The sequence below is a fragment of the Pongo pygmaeus genome, chromosome 1 (genome assembly GCF_028885625.2).
Source record: "Pongo pygmaeus isolate AG05252 chromosome 1, NHGRI_mPonPyg2-v2.0_pri, whole genome shotgun sequence".
Taxonomy (NCBI): domain Eukaryota; kingdom Metazoa; phylum Chordata; class Mammalia; order Primates; family Hominidae; genus Pongo; species Pongo pygmaeus.
In genome coordinates, this window is record NC_072373.2 from 214241900 (window position 1) to 214254421 (window position 12522).

General features: G+C 53.5%; 1 pseudogene; it reads left to right on the forward strand.

Moving 5' to 3' along the window:
• Window positions 1–2125: 2125 nt before the first annotated feature.
• LOC134737843 (rootletin-like) overlaps window positions 2126–12522 on the forward strand; it is a 68939-nt pseudogene continuing 58542 nt past the window's right edge.

The window sequence follows — 12522 nt, forward strand, 5'->3', positions numbered from 1 at the left end:
TAAAATAAAAATAAAACTACACTGGGCTGGGCACGGTGGCATGGACCTGCAGTCCCAGCTATGCGGGAAGCTGAGGCAGGATTGCTTGAGCCCAGGAATTTGAGGCCAGCATGGGAAATATAGTGAGACTCCATCTCAAAAACTAAAGAGGAAGAAAAAAAAAACAACCCTACACTGGGATGCCATTTGTCCACTATCCCTTACACAGCTGGTGGGAGGGTGTGTACAACCACAACGGAGGGCACTGAGGGAGAGCTCCGAAAACTATGCATGCATAGGACCTTCCCCACCGGCTCCTCCTCTAAGAACGTATCCAAAGATATACCCCAGCACAGAGGAGATGGCTTGTGGACAAGGAGGTTCACTGCAGCATTGCTCATGTAAGAAATCCTGGTGACAACCTAAATGTCTATCAAAAGGGGACTGCTACTAAGTACACGATGGTACATCCTTTAAGTGGAAAACTGTGGCCAAGAAAAAACAGTGGAGAAATTCTTCCTGGCCTGATCCAGAGCCACCTCCCAGTTATAACTAGTAGGTGAAGAAAGCATCTTCAAGAACTGTGAAGATGAAATTTTACCAGGCGTATGTACAAAAATTATGTGTGTATCTGTGTGTGTGTGTGTGCATGTGTGATCTGCTTCATTTGCTTATGAAGGTCACTTAAGAGGAATTGATAGGCCAGGCATGGTGGCTCATGCCTGTGATCCCAGCACTTTGGGAGGCCGAGGCGGGAGGATCACCTGGGGTCAGGAGTTCAAGATCAACCTGGCCAACATGGTGAAACCCTGTCTCTACTAAAAATACAAAAATTATCTGGGTGTGGTGACGTACGTCTGTAATTGCAGCTCCTCGGGAGGCTGAGGTAGGAGAATCACTTGAACCAGAGAGGCAGAGGTTGCAGTGAGCCGAGCTCGCACCACTGCACTCCAGCTTGGGCGACAGAGCGAGACTCCGTCTCAAAAAAAACAAAAACAAAAACAAAATTTTAAGTAGCCTTTAAAATTTTTATATTTTACTTTTGATTAGGTCACATGTTCATAAGGTTCACATTTCAAAAGGGTACACAGTAAAATGGCTCCCTCTCACCTCTGACCCCAGATATACCCCTTCCTTCCTTGGAGGCAAGCAGCATTATCAGCTTCTTTTTCTTTTTATATATACAATTTTTTTTTGTTTGTTTTTGTTTTTTTTTTTTTTTGTCTTTTTCTTTTTTGGCCACCAAGTTACCATGAGAAGCATTATCAGTTTCTTTTTTTTTTTTTTTTTTTTTTTCTGAGATGGTGTCTCACTCTGTCTCCCAGGCTGGAATGCAGTGGCAAGATCTTGGTTCACTGCAACCTCTGCCTCCCGAGTTCAAGTGATTCTCCCACCTCTACCTCCAAAGTAGCTGGGATTACAGGCGTGAGCCACCATACCCAGCTAATTTTTGTATTTTTAGTAGAGGAGGGGTTTCGCCATGGTGGCCAGGGTGGTCTTGAACTCCTGACCTCAGGTGATCCTCCCCCCCTTGGCCTCCCAAAGTGCTGGGATTACAGGCATGAGCCACCGCGCCTGGCCTATCAGTTCCTCTTAAGTGACCTTCCAGGGTTATTTTATATAAGCAAATAAAGCAGATCAAACACACACACACACACACACACACACTTTTTTGTATATACGCCTGGTAAAATTTCATCTTCACAGTTCTTGAAGATGCTTTCTTCACCTACTAGTTATAACGGGGAGGTGGCTCTGGATCAGGCCAGGAAGAACTTCTCCACTGGTTTTTCTTGGCCACAGTTTTCCACTTAAAGGATGTACCATCGTGTACTTAGTAGCAGTCCCCTTTTGATAGACATTTAGGTTGTCACCAGGATTTCTTACATGAGCAATGCTGCAGTGAACCTCCTTGTCCACAAGCCATCTCCTCTGTGCTGGGGTATATCTTTGGATACGTTCTTAGAGGAGGAGCCGGTGGGGAAGCTCCTATGCATGCAGAGTTTTCGGAGCTCTCCCTCAGTGCCCAACCTTGTGGTTGTACTCACCCTCCCACCAGCTGTGTAGGGGAGGGCCTGTTACCCCAGAGCCCCTCCCTGTGTATTATGTGACCCCTTTTTTTTTTCCCCAATCTGAGAGTGGACAAATGGCATCCCAGTGTAGGGTTTGTCTGTTTGTTTTTTCCTCTTTTGTTTTTGAGATGGTGTCTCTCTATGTTTCCCATGCTGGTCTCAAACTCCTGGGCTCAAGCAATCCTGCCTCAGCTTCCCGTGTAGCTGGGACTGCAGGTGCATGTCATCGCACCCAGCCCAGTGTAGTTTTCTTTTTCTTTTTATTTATTTATCTTTTTGAGACGCAGTCTGGCTGTGTTGCCCAGGCTGGAGTGCAGTGGCATGATCTCAGCTTACTGCAACCTCCACCTCCTAGGTTCAAGCAATTCTCCTGCCTCAGCCTCCCAAGTAGCTGGGACTACAGGAGTGAGCCACCATGCTTGGCTAATTTTTTGTATTTTTAGTAGAGATGGGGTTTCACCATGTTGGCCAGACTGGTCTTGAACTACTGACCTCAGGTGATCTGCCCACCTCGGCCTCCCAAAGTGTTGGGAATAGGTGTGAACCACCACGCCCAGCCCCAGCGTAGTTTTAATTTGTAGTTGGGAGTGAGTCCCATGCCATCCCCATCCTGTGCTCTCTTCCCAAGGGACCTGCTGAAGCTGGGAGGGGAGCTGGCCCAGACATCATGAGCTGTCCAGGAGGTGGGCCTGGGACTGAGCACGGGCCTGCGGCTGGCAGGGAGCCGGGCCAAGGCAGCCCTGGAGAAGCAGGCCCTGCTGCAGGCCCAGCTGGAAGAGCAGCTGCGGGACAACGTGCTCCATGAGAAGGACCTGGCCCAGCAGCAGATGCAAAGTGACCTGGACAAGGCTGACCTCAGTCCCAGGTGGATATCTCGTGGGTACTAGTCGGGCGTGGTGGTGTGTGCCTGTAATCCCAGCTACAAGGGAGGCTGAGGCAGGGGAATCACTTGAACCCAGGATGGGGAGGTTGCAGTGAGCCAAGATCACATCCCTGTACTCCGGCCTGGATGACAGAGCGAAACTCCGTCTGAAAAAAAAAAAACCACACACAACACAAAAAGAACTTATGCCCCTTACTCCTGCCACCTGGACAAGTCCTCATGTGCTTTCCCATGAGATAAAGTGGTGGCAACCTCATTCCCATTTCACAGATGAGAAGTGTGACGTCTGGAGAGGAGCTGGGACTTGCCTAAGGTCAAACAGCCAGGGAGGTGGATGTTAGGATCCCTGCCTCCGGTTTGGAGAAGCATGGTGGACACAGAAGTAGTGGATTTGAGAGGCAGGGTTGGTCCCCCACTCACCTCTGCTGTTCCCCCAACTCCAGAGTGACAGAGCTGGGCCTGGCAGTAGAGGATCTTCAGAAGCAGAATCTGGAGAAGGATCAGGTCAACAAGGACGTCATCGAGAAGCTTGAGGCCCTGGTGAGCTGCAGCTGCCCCTGAGATGTGGCAGGGTGGGATGGGGTACCGGCCAGATCCATGGACGCAGGCTTAGGGCTGGGCTGCCTGGGTCGCCCCCAGCATCCCACTCGCACTCAGGTTCAGCCCACACAGGTGTGCAGGCTTTGTGGTAAGCACACTCACCTCCTCCACCCCATTTCTTCCTCGAAGCAGCCCTGTAGCGTAATCCTCATGACACAGATGGGGAAACTGAAGCCCCAGAGGGGAAAGGCTTGTCCAGTCTCAGAGCCAGTAAGTGGGAGAGTCGGGACTCGGACTCCCATCCATGCTTTCCAGATCCAGATGCTGCCTCTGGCAACCCAGCTCCCCCCACCCCCAACCAGTGGGACACTCACTCCTCCAGGGTACGGCCTGGTTTGGTCACCCCTCTGTGTGGGGCCTGGCCTGAGTTCTAGGTCTGGCTCTCCTCCAATCAACTGTGTGACCTGGGGCAGGACACAGCTCTTCTTTGGGCCTGGTCTGTTCAGTGAGGGCCTCGGGCCTGCTGTGGGGTCTACCAGGTGGCTGGCCTATGGACATGGCTTCAGAGGCCACCTGATCAGTGGTGGGCCAGGGAGGGAGGGGAAGGGGAGGTTTCAGATAAGACAGAACCCCGACCACCCTTTGTCTCCCTAACAGCACTCCAGGAACCCTGTGGCTACAGGAGCAGGTGGCCCTGGAGACAGAGGACAGAGAGGGGCTACAGCAGAGCCTAAGGGACCTGGCACAGGTGTGAGCCCAGAGAGGTGGGAAGACAGGGACCTGCCAGGCAATCCCGGGCTCCCCTGCCACGACTTTCAGTGGCTTCGGACTGAACTGCAAATGGGTGGGGGCCTGGGACCCAGGCTGTAGTTGCTCAGCACCCCTGCTAGCTCACCCAGCCTCTGCCCTGGGAAGCCCCCAGTCTCAGAGGGGAGGCACGGCCCTTTCGGAGCCCATCTCTGAGCAACGCCAAATGATGTCTTCCCAATAAATGGGAGGCCTCAGCGACGAGCTGAGGACTGAGCTAGTGGAGGGGGTGAAATCAGGAAGGATTCTTGTAGGAGGCGGCATTTGGGATGAGGCGGCCCCCAGCCTCGCCTGGGCGTCTTTGCCCAGCCAACCCCGCGGTTCCTAACTCTGCGGCCTCCTGCCTCCCTCCTCTACCCTCAGGCCATCCTGTCGGAGGCTGTGAGCGGCGTCTGGCTGAGCGGCTCCAAGTGCATCGCCCATGCCCCCTATGGCAGCCTGGGGGGCTCTCGGGCCAGCGGACCCCATCCCCACTGCGGCGCTCCTCGCCGGGCCGAGGCCATTCGCCCCGCTGAGGCCCCTCCCCGGCCTGCTCAGACTCCTCCACGCTCGCTCGCCCTGATTCACTCCGCCCTGCACAAGCGCCAGCTGCAGGTCCAGGTAGGAAGGGGCGTGAGCGTTCTGGGGGCAGCCAGAGGCCCGGGGGGAGGGGCTCTCGCCCTTCGGGTGGGGGCGGGGGCGGGTCTGGGGCCAGGGGCCAGGGAGGGAGTCTGAGCTCCCTGGGGTGCAGCCAGAGCCCTGAGAAATAGTGTCTACGGATGTCAGGACCCCCAAGGAGGTGGCCGAGAGCTCTGCGGTGAAGCCGAGCCCAGAAGTGGGGGTGCTTGGGTAGCTGGGGGTGGGCGCTTGGGCAGCTGGTGGAGGGAGGAGGCTGCGGCAGTGTTAGGGTCCTGGTAGAGAGGGAGACAGGTTCCTGGTCATACAGAGCCAGGACCCAGGGAAAAGGTCTAACAAGGGGAATCAGAGCCTGGGATGAGAGCCTGGGAACGAGGGCAGAGCCAGGGTAGGGAGGATTGTGAGTGGAACCAGGATGCAAGGGGGAGGAGCCTGGGAGCCCTGGGGGTGGGGTCAGCACCCGGGAGACGAGTGTGCCTGGGGGTTTGTCAGGCATCCGGGGGGCTTTGGTAAGAGTTGTCCGGGACCCCAGGGAGGTGAGGGCTCAGAGGGTGGTGAGGGCACATAGGAGGGGAGCGGAAGCCTGGCCCTCAGGCCGAGGCCCCTATTCTGCCCCAGGCCAGGTCCAGGCCCTGGACCCCGCCTAGCGTAGGCTAGTGTGTATCCCTGGAACCAGAAGAGAGTAGGTGGCTCTGGAGTCCTCAAAGGACCCCCCTAGACCCTGAAATCCCCGCGCCCCAGGACATGCGTGGGCTCTATGAGGCAAGCCAGGACCTACTGGGCATCCTGCGGAAGTAGCTGAGCGACTGCGAGAGTGAGTGACGGGCCCCAGAGGAACAGCTGCAGCGCCTGCAGGACAAGACTGACCGCACCATGCAGGCCCACGAGGACTCACAGGGCGAAGTGCAGCGGCTGCGGAGCGCCAACCAGCTCCTGAGCAGGTGCTGGGGAGGTCTGAGCTGGGGAGTGCTGAAGAATAAGTCAGCGTCTGGGCATAACACCAGTCGAGCGTTATGGGTGTGGCTCTGCACTAATATGGTCGCCACTAGCTGCATGTGCTTATTAACATTTATGTATTTATTTATTTACTTATTTTTGAGATGGAGTCTCCCTCTGTCGCCCAGGCTGCAGTGCAGTGGTGCGATATCGGCTCACTACAAGCTCCGCCTCGCGTGTTCGCGCCATTCTCCTGCCTCAGCCTCCCAAGTAGCTGGGACTACAGGCGCCCGCCACCACGCCCGGCCAATTTTTTTTTGTATTTTTAGTAGAGACAGGGTTTCGCCATCTTGGCCAGGCTGATCTTGAACTCCTGACCTCATGATCCACCTGCCTCCGTCTCCCAAAGTACTGGGATTACAGGCATGAGCCACCACGACTGGCCAACACTTATTTTTATTTTTTTTAGTATTCAGTTTTGTTTTGTTTTGCTTTGCTTTGTTTTGAGACACACTCTTGCTCTGTTTCCCAGGCTGGGGCACAATTGGTCCATCACAGCTCACTGTAGCCTGGAACTCCCAGACTCAAGCGGTCCTCCCACCTCTACCTCCCAACTGCCCCTAGATGGTGGCCACGGCCTGGGCCTGGCCTGGGGAAGGATATGGGAACCGAAGCCTGAGAGTTAGGTTTCCACCCCCTTCCTCTGTGCCCTCACCACCCTCTGAGCCCTCACCTCCCTGGGTTCCTGGGCAACTCTGATCTCAGCCCCGAGGATGCTAGACAAGCCCCCAACATTTCTAAATTTTTTTAGAGATGGGGGTCTCACTATGTTGCCCATGCTGGTCTTGAACTCCTAGCTTCAAACACTTCTCCCACCTCAGCCTCCCAAATTGCTGGGATTACATGCATAAGCCACTGTGCCTGGCTCTATTAAAATTTAATTAAAAATTTTAAAAAGTGAAAATTCAGTCTGGGTGTGGTGACTGATGCCTATATCCCAGCACTTTGGGAAGCCAAGATGCGTGGATTACTTGAGGTCAGGAGTTTGAGACCAGCCTGGCCAACATGGCGAAAAGACATCTCTACTAAAAATAAAAAAAAGTTGGCCAGGCACAGTGGCTCACGCCTGTAATCCCAGCACTTTGGGAGGCCGAGGTGGGAGGTCAGGTGTTCGAGACCGGCATGACCAACTTGGAGAAACCCTGTCTCCACTAAAAATACAAAATTAGCCATCCGTGGTGGCGCATGCCTGTAATCCCAGCTACTTGGGAGGCTGAGGGAGGAGAATCACTTGAACCCGGGAGGCAGAGTTTGCAGTGAACCGAGATCACGCCATTGCACTCCAAGCCTGGGCGACAAGAGTGAAACTCTGTGTCAAAGAAAATAAATAGGCCGGGTGCGGTGGCTCACGCCTGTAATCCCAGCACTTTGGGAGCCAAGGCGGGTGGATCACGAGGTCAGGAGATCGAGACCATCCTGGCTAACATGGTGAAACCCTGTCTCTACTAAAAATACAAAAAATTAGTCGGGCGTAGTGGCGGGCGCCTGTAGTCCCAGCTACTCGGGAGGCTGAGGCAGGAGAATTGCGTGAACCCAGGAGGCGGAGTTTGCAGTGAGCCGAGATTGTGCCACTGCACTCCAGCCTGGGCGACAGAGCCAGACTCCATCTCAAAAAAATAAAAAATAAAAATAAATAAATGAATAAAAATAAAAGTAAAAAATAAAAAAAATTAGGGCCGGGTGTGGTGGTTCACGCCTCTATTCCCAGTGCTTTGAGAGGTCGAGGCAGGCAGATCACTTGAGGTCAGGAATTTGAGACTAGCCTGGCCAACACCATGAAACCCCGTCTCTACCAAAAATACAAAAAATTAGCCGGGCATAGTGGCGGGCGCCTGTAGACCCAGCTACTTGGGAGGCTGAGGCAGGAGAATGGCGTGAACCCAGGAGGTGAAGGTTGCAGCAAGCCGAGATTGTATCACTGCACTCCAGCCTAGGCAACACAGTGAGACTCCATCAAAAAAAAAAAAAAAATTGCTGGATGCAGTGGCTCACGCCTGTAACCCCAGCACTTTGGGAGGCTGAGGCGGGCGGATCACGATGTCAGGAGATCGAGACCAACCTGGCTAACACAGTGAAATCCCGTCTCTACTAAAAATATAATAAATTAGCTGGGCATGGTGGCGGGTGCCTTTAGTCCCAGCTACTCGGGAGACTAAGGCAGGAGAATGGTGTGAACCCGGGAGGCAGAGGTTGCAGAGCCGAGATGGCATCACTGACTCCAGCCTGGGCGACAGAGCGAGACTCCATCTCAAAAAAAAAAAAAAATTAGCCGGGCATGGTGGCGGGCGCCTGTAGTCCCAGACACTTAGGAGGCTGAGGCAGGAGAATGGTGTGATCCCAGGAGGTGGAGCTTGCAGTGAGCTGAGATGGCGCCATTGCACTCCAGTCTGGGCAACAGAGCGAGACTCTGTCTCAAAAAAAAAAAAAAATCACGTCGTGAAGTGTTTTTGCACCTACCACCAGTGGGGAAAGTGGCAGCTCCTGGCAAGTCTTTGGGGTCCCATTTGTTGCCTTCTCCTCCCTCCCCTGCTGTGGCCAACATGTGCCTATGTAGCAGGAAGCTGTGGGACCTGCAGACTCAGCTCTATGAGGCTTCCCAGAATTGAGGGGCATGGGGTGTTCTAGAGGGCATTTCCTGGTCACATGGTGTAGTAGAACTGGTGGCACAATTGCCCGTGCGTCCCAGGAGCCTAGCCTGGCCTCTTCTACCTGGTAGGGTGCTTGGAGATCACACCAGTGCCTCCATCCACTCCACTAGGCCTCCAAGTGGGCGGGCTGGGGAGAAGGAAAGCCAGCTTCTTCTGCTGGAGGGTGTGAGTGAAATGAGTCAGCCATGGACAGGGTGGTCAGGGAAGGCTTCCTGGAGGCAGGTGCCTTGGAAGACAGGAGGATGTAGCTCATGGCTAGAGCAGCAGCCAGCTACCTTCTCTGGAGAGAGCAGCCCCAGCATCCCCTCTGCTCCCCCTCCCCTTGTCCTGAAGGGAGAAGAGCAACCTGGCCCACAGCCTGCAGGTGACCCAGCAGCAGACCAAGGAGCTGCAGCAGAAGCGGGAGAAACTGCAGGCTGCCCAGGAGGAGCTGCGGCACCAGCAGGACCGGCTGGAGGAAGAGCAGGAGGACGTGGTGCAGGATGGCACAGGTGAGCAGCATCTTGCCACCCTGCCAGGGCCCTTCAAATGTGCCTCGGGTCCCCTGACAGTGCCCCCAGGGGGGTTAGGGAGCACCCACTGGGTCCCGGGCCTCCTACCATCTGGACTCCTCTGATGTCAGGTTTTCTAACCAGACCCATTTCAGGAAATTGGGGCTCAGGGACGTGTGGTCACTTACCTGGGGTCAGAGAACTAGTTAAAAGGTAGAATTTGGATGATAATAACAATAGTTAAAATAACAGTGGTAATATTAGTAATAGTATTTTTAAAATTTAGTTATGATAATAATAATATCCTTACTGATTTCACTAAGTGCCAGATACCATTTTAAGCAATTCAGTTCTCTCATTTAACTCCATGATAACTCTATGACATAGAAGCTGTTATCTCCATTTTGTGGATGGTAAACTGAGGCACAGGGAAGCCATGTCACTTGCCCCAGGTCACACAGCTAGTTAGCAGAAGAGCCAGGATTTGAACCCAGACATTCTGCCTTCAGAGTTAATTTCTTCATCACTGCGCTGCTTACCTCTCTGGGACGTGATCAATGATGATGTTTAGTAGACTGTTGTGGAGCATGTTATTCTTGTTTCTGAAGGCCCTTGGGGAGATGTGTCAGGCACTATTTTAAGCACATGTGAAATTTGTATCCTTAAAACAGGCTGGGCGCGGTGGCTCATGCCTGTAATCCCAGCACGTTGGGAGGCCGAGGCAGGCAAATTGCCTGAGGTCAGGAGTGTGAGACCAGCCTGATCAACCAATGAAACCCTGTCACTACTAAAAATACAAAATTAGTCGGGTGTAGTGGCACATGCCTGTAATCCTAGTTACTTGGGAGGTTGAGGCAGGAGAATCACTTGAACCTGGGAGGTAGAGTTTGCAGTGAGCCAAGATCATGCCATTGCACTCCAGCCAGGGCTTTAAGGCGAAACTCTGTCTCAAAAAAAAAAAAAAGAGCATTTACATTTAAACCAAATGTATTTGTCCAACAAGGGAATGGAATGGGGGTGTGGAGAGGGGGAGAGTTTATCATGATAGTGAGTATTCAGGCAGAGGCTAAGTTTTCACTTGGCTGAAGGCTCTAGAAAGGGTCACGTGGACAGATGCGTCCTATTAGTCCTTCTAAGTGTGAACTTCCATGTAAGGTTCCCTTAGTCACCTCTGAGCACTTACTTTGTGTCAAGTTTTCTGTAAGGCTCTGAGGACCCAGAAACAAATGAGACAAGGTCGTGGTTACTCAACTGAAATACTGAAGCAGGATAGAGAAAGGCTGAGCTCTGGAAACAGGAGGCTGGAGTTTAATGCCTAGCTCTGTTATTTCGTAGCTGTGCGTCACTGGAGATGCCACTTGGCCTCTGGTTCTGTTTCCTCATTTATGAACTAGGAACAACAGTTATCTTCATAGATTACAGGAACCCAATGACAAAATATACCTGGAGCATTTGTAGCACAGTGCCTGGTATGTAGTAAGCATGTTATTTTATTAGAAGTAATATTTTTATGATGACCTTGGATAAGTCACTTCGTTTTTCAAAGCCTCAGCTTTCTCATCCATAGGATGGGAGTTAACACTGACATCACGGGGTTGGAATCTTGTTGTGTCGTGGGGTCGGGAGCTGCCATTTCGTGTCTCCGCTTCCTCCTGGGATAAGTGTGTCACATCATGCCCACTTGATCACGGACGGAAACCAGCCCCGTTCAGCGCAAAGGAGGAACCTGAATTAACAAGGACGCGATTTCCTGGCTGCGCTCCCAGGGTAGGAGGTTTGCGCTGGGTCCCATCCCCCGGCCGGTCCTGCCCAGGAAACGCGGAGAGAAAGCCAGGAACCAGGCCCGCCAGGCCCTGCGGCCCCTCAGCGCCGTCCCTCCTCCCTGGCCCTCGGTTGCGGCCCCTCAGCGCCGTCCCTCCTCCCTGGCCCTCGGTTGCAGGAAGCCGGCTGGCGGGAACGCCCTGCCTGGTGGGTGGGAAAGGCCGAGAGCGCGCCCGGCACCGGCGGCTTCCCAGGCCCGCGGCCGGCTGGCGGCGGGGAGCTGTCACTGCGGCAAACGGCGAACGCGCCGGCCCCCTCCCCCGCCGCCCGCAAGCCTGGTGCAGTCGGCCCATGAGTATTTCCAGAAGTGCCGCAGCCGGATTCATGGCTCACTGGCGCAGGAGGGGAGAGAGGCTGAGTCCTGTCAAGCGCCAGCGCCCCACCCGGCACGGAGCGCAGGCCGCGGGGGCCGGGCTGGGGAGGGAAGGGTGTCCAGCCCTCTCTTTTGGGTGGTGAGATGCTGAGGCCTGAGGGTTTCTAGGTGAGTGTTCAAGGTCATGGCTAGTAAACGGCAGGGCCGGGGTGCAACTCGGGATCTGTTTCATCCTAAGTTTGTGCCTCGGATCTGTGGTTCTGCTCCAGGTTTTCGAGGTGTTTGGGGGGCGGGGGTTACGTTCTTGCCGCACCTCAGGAACTGGAGTTCTGTACCCAGGGGCTACCGATGTCCTCTCAGAGGTCTGTGAACCCCTTGTAATTGTGTAAAATGTTGTGTGTGTTGCATTTTTCTTTGAAGTTTCAGAGGCGTCAGTGATCCAACAAGAATTATAGCCCTCTGCAGGGCATGGTGGCTCACGCCTGTAATCCCACCACTTTGGGAGGCCGAGGTGGGAGGATCGCTTGATTCCAGGAGTTCGAGACCAGCCTGGGAAACATAGTGAGACCCCCTCATCCTTACAGAAAATTTAAAAATTAGCTGGACGTGGTGGCACACGCTTCTAGTCCCAGCTACTTTGGAGGCTGAGACAGGAGGATTGCTTGAGCCCAGGAGTTTGAGGCTGTGGTGAGGGGTGATTGTGTCATTGCACTGCAGCCTGGGTGACAGAGGCCAGACCCTGTCTCAAAAAACAAAAAACAAAAAAACCCCCAAAATTATAGCTCTCCAAGTCTGCTTTGAGGACCCCAGCTTCATGAGAGATCATACCTCATGAGAGGTTGAGGTTCATCTATGTCTATAGCCTCTTGAGAATATTTCTGCAAAGCCCCAGCTGTTACTCTGTAGCAACTTGGGGGCCTCTACAGGATCCCAGATCTTTCTACTGGATCTTGAGACTCTTTCTATAGGGTCTTGAGATCTCTCTGGGGATTTGAGCTCTTTATGGGGTCCTGGTGTCTCTTTCTGAGGTTCTGACAATCTCACTATAAGGTCCGATGGTCCTCCATGGAATGATTTCTAAACCTGGGCCTCAGGATGCCTATGAACTCCCTGAAATTGTATGCAAGATTTTGTGGGTCTGTCTGTATACATGGAATTCTGGAGAGAGGTTTCATGGATTTCACTAGATTCTCAAAAGAATCTGTGATCCGTCAAAAGCTGGGAAAAAACATTGCTTTAGAGCATTCATTTGGACAGGTCTTACTCCTTTCTCATCAATAAAAGTCAAGGAAGTAGGCGGCGGGCCGCGGTGGGTCACGCCTGTAATCCCAGCACTTTCGGGGAGGCTGAGGTGGGC